Source organism: Rhamphochromis longiceps, linkage group LG6, assembly GCF_057381845.1.
Source record: "Rhamphochromis longiceps isolate RC_006_pf linkage group LG6, R_longiceps_female_GT1.1, whole genome shotgun sequence".
Lineage (NCBI taxonomy): Eukaryota > Metazoa > Chordata > Actinopteri > Cichliformes > Cichlidae > Rhamphochromis > Rhamphochromis longiceps.
This window is the reverse complement of record NC_140562.1, coordinates 30,627,553-30,632,162: the sequence shown is the minus strand read 5'-3', so window position 1 is coordinate 30,632,162 and position 4,610 is coordinate 30,627,553. Positions and strand designations below refer to the sequence as shown.

The window sequence follows — 4,610 nt, the reverse complement described above, 5'->3', positions numbered from 1 at the left end:
ATGGACATAAAAAAGAGTAACAGAGTTGGTGAAACTCAAGATGGAAAAGATTTTTTCATACAGAAGACATGAAGTTGTTCGTGATGCACCAATGATGGAGGCTTTCATGGCAAGATGGCCTGCTCTAATTGATTTCCATGAGGTAAGGTTTGCCTCATATACGGTGTTCTTGTGGTATTAACCTAAAATGGTTAAGGCACAGTTGTTATTTGACAGCCCATTTCTTCAGCATGAGTGATTGCGGCCTTCTTCCAGGTATTAAACCTTTGAAGCTCATTCCTCTGTGCTCATGTTTTCAGATCAACGCTGAGTTTAAGAGAATTGCCACCATCCCCCCTCAGACAAAGTTCCTGGCTCAGCTGGCTCTCCACTTGGACAACCTGGTGAAGTTGGTCAACAGAAGAGGAGAGCTTGGACTAATACTGAAAAGAATTGTGGCATAAATGGATAATGTAAGTGATAAAGCCTCAACATTCACTTAACATGATCCTCTTTGGATGAAACTTTACAATTGTGGAAGATTTCAAATGTTTTCCCATGATAAATTCTCTCATTTTGTATTTTTACATCTGCTTGTTTTTTTAACCTTCACTTTGTCAACTTATTATTAATTGCCAGTAAACCTATTATTAATTTGTGTGCCTTTACTTTAAAAACATTCATGTAAAGTACACTAGTAAAACTTAAATGAAGGACAAGGGCTGAATGAAGATGCTATATACATACATTTCATTTCAGTGTGAAGATGTTGATGCTGAGTGTGTTAAGGGAGTGTGTATCTACATGGGTGAAGGCGCTGGCATGCTTATCCAGGAGTATGTGGTATGTACTTGTCTTTTTTTTCTTTTCTTTTTTTTGGATTTTCCACAGTGTGTCATATTACTTACTTGGCATGAAATGACTAACATGGCTTCTTTTTTACAGGGCATGGAAGAACGTGCCATCAGTGAGACTGTTGAAGACACCACTGTTTGAGCTTCAGCAGATAAACAAGAGTTGTCCTTGCAGGCATCAGGGTGGCGAAGAATTTGGATAATGTAGCATTTGCTGTGATAATGCTATTTGGACTCATGTATGCATTAAACCTTGCCTACCCTGCTGACCTTCGCTACAACTTTGATGTTTTCCAGAAGGTTTTCATGGAACTGGATGGAGCTAAACTCTCTAAAGTTCTTGCTTTAAAAAAACCATCTGTTTCATTGAGAAGTCAAAGACTGCACTTCTGCAATTCTTTGCAGTTTTTCATTTTGTGTTCAGTAACGTTATACTGCTTATGTTTTTATTGCTTTCCCCTCATGTGACTGCAATGCAGGATGATTTTTCCTTTTGGTATCATGTTGTAAGAAATTTTTACTGACGATTTTTAACAATATGTTCTAAATCAACCTTAATGTCCTGCTTACATGTTTAAAATGAATATTAAAATTCATGTAGGTGTTTGGTATTAGTTGTGTAACAATGTCATTTAAGGCTCAACTTAGTTGAAATCTTATACAGGTAAATACTTGTACAGAAGCTGAAACTGTTGTCAAATAATACACAAGTTATATTTGTGTAAATCTATTTATTCATAAAAGCATGTTGCTTTTTTTCAGGTAGTCTTAATTTAGTTTACATTTTCAATTGTGTAATTAATACAAATGTTATATGTAAGAGATGACAGGATCATCTATAAGCACTTTCTTTTATTTGCTGCTAAGGTCACTTTTTTGTGAAACATTTGCAAATATATTCTCAAACTAACTTTGTCTTCTAGCTATTTCTGCAGGCTATCTTTAAAAATGTGTTAACAAGTTTATGGATGCGATTTTGGACTTGTTCATGGCAGAATTGCTGCTTTCACTGCTGTTACAGTTTAATAAAGGTGTATTGTTCAGTAGCACTCACAGTCTTTGCCTTTTTTGTCAATAATGATCAGTTAATATTTCAATTGAAAAAATTAAGTAGGATTTAAAGCCATAATTTGTCTTGCAAGAACATAATTGCAATGTGTTTACATTACATAATATCATTGCGTACCACTGGCAAATAAAAATAAGTTGGTGTTAAATATTAAAATATATTGACATTATGCAATATATTGATATTATGATAATAGATTAATTTTAGTACATCAAACATGATTTTTTAAAGTAATCTGATGTAAATAAAATACTTTGATGTGACAAGCATTAATTACTTGAGGGAAAGTGGAAAATTAAGTCAGTCATACTTATTCATATTATGTGGGACCGATGTACACAATAAAATCAAGTAAATTGAAAGAACTTTTTTTTTCAGTGCAGGCTAACTTCCCATTACGTTAAATTTCATGAGTTCTGTTTTCACGGATGCCTGGATTTTGAACTTAATTGGTACACCTGGTAGAGCAGCCACACTGACCATTTTATTAAAGATGAAATAATTTAGACAGTTTGTAATGCTAAGTGATACCGCAGTGTTTGGACCCGGAATCGGCTAATGTCGTCAGACTTAAAGACCGGGTTACTATAAGCTATGCAGAGCGAGTCCTCTTATTAATAAACAATCTTTGGTCAACCATGGAGGCACGCATGCCGCGTCATTCCCTGGTTACAGGAAATGACTACGTGAGATCAGGGTTTCACTCAATTTTCACCATCTGGAAAGGTCCTGGGGAAAAAAATGATTTCTTCAGCTATTGGTTATGAGTTTTAGCTTCTTGTGTTTTATGCGTAAAGGAGGAACAGGTGCGCAACATGGCTAACAAAATTAAGCCAGAGGAAAATCCCAAATCTGAGTACGGTGAGCTGATGTCAACCATTGGTGTTCTCAGAGATCTGCTTTCAGCCTTTAAAGTTTCCAATGGCAGCTGAGAGAACAATGAAATAAATGAGTTTAGAGTTAAATGCTTTGTAAGAACTGTGTTCATTTGTTGTTAGAGATTTAAATCAGTTTCTAAATTTTTTTAAATAAAATTATTATTAGCATAAACCCATTGTTTCTAAAGTGGATTATATTTTTATGAGTGTTAGGTTGTTAAGTTCAGTGTTATCTTAATTATCTTCCTGTTTAACAGTAGGCAGTGTATTTTTATCCCACGTGCCAATATTAGCCTAATGAAACTGTTTTATTGTTTTACAGATAACTTAGTTGTAATATGTTTTGACAGTTTTTTTGCTGACAAATCAGGACACCTCAGAAATCTGACTGTAAGGAGAACGACAAAATATCCAAATGGGAGAAAAGAGGCTAAAATAGCTTTAAACAAGTGCATCCTATCCTTTAAATTGTATTCCATTATTAATGTCATGCTTAGAATTAACCACAGTGCCAGCTGAGCATGGCCTGATCAGTTAACATTGTTTCATATCAGTCCTTCAGTATTGCAGCATCTTTGAGGCCAAACATCTCCACTTTGGTCATGTCTGTCCAAGGGACACTGTCCCAGAACTCTCGTGATTTGTTCACATAAAACTTTGCAAAATCCTGCTGCCATGTTGTTTTGGGGGAGAATAAACTTCTTATTCCTTTTTCATTATTTTGCAAATTGGTGTTCGAATAAAACAACCGTGTTTTATTGTAGCCACTGGAATTTCTGTCATAGTAATTATACTGCAGCACATCTATGAACAATCAGCCCATAAAATATGAATACAAGTCTGTGAAAGTTTTCCTTATTCACTTACAAGTAATTCATTAACTTTAAAAATAGGGCCCCTGCTTTTAAAGTTAAACAAATATCACTGTAAGAAATATTTCAGGAACTGGCTAAATAACCCATATGGAAAAAATATATATAAACCTTATAAAGTTTGTATCCGTCTTGTGTGAAACTTGTATGAAAAGCATACAAGAGTGAAAACAGAAAAATTATATAAATGAAACTTGTATGTTCTGGATACTTACTAAAACAATAAATGAAAGGGGCCACTTTCATGAGTAAATCATATAAGCCTTATATGATTCACTATATGAAGTAGGCCACATCTGATGCAAGTCTTTTATAAGTTTTTCTATTTCTTTTCCATATGGGAAACCTCCAGTATAAGCAGGTTAAAAGACGACAATGGTCAAAATATGTCTTTATACAAAAGGGCCTGTTATTCATAACAGCACCTTCTCCATTGTTGCACTGTTATATACACAGAGAAATCAGCAGTTCAAAAATGTGTAAGAAACTGTGTGTCCTTGATCATCTTTTCATAAATAAGGAAGCTGTTGTTTAATGATGAATGTTTGCCTTTATCTTGGCAACCAGTGCAGTTTGATCCTAATTTCACAGGACCTGTAATGAATAGGTAAGTCTCACTCAAAGCTCACTGGATAGGTGGTGAAATCCTTACATTTTAGCCCCCCTGTCCTCTGTCTAGCTGTGTGGTTTCTGGTGTAATGTGTAGAGCAGGGCGATATGGCCAAAAATATTTATCACGATATATATTTGAAAATTTGCGATAACGATATAACTGACGATATAATTGATGCGAGACAAAATACAACTCCACAACATTACTAGCGCAAAAAGACAACCTTCCATTTATTTTCACTTAAATAAGAAGCTGGTTTTTATGTACATTAAAGCTTTATAAAAATGTAACAGTGCAAATGCAAATTCCTTGCTGAAAGTTTAACCAAAAGGCATTTCCAGTAGA

At 34.6% G+C, this 4,610-nt stretch overlaps 1 pseudogene; it reads left to right on the top strand.

Annotated features, from left to right (window-relative positions):
- On the top strand, positions 1 to 2,834 carry LOC146668298 (uncharacterized; annotated as a pseudogene).
- Positions 2,835 to 4,610: the final 1,776 nt, after the last annotated feature.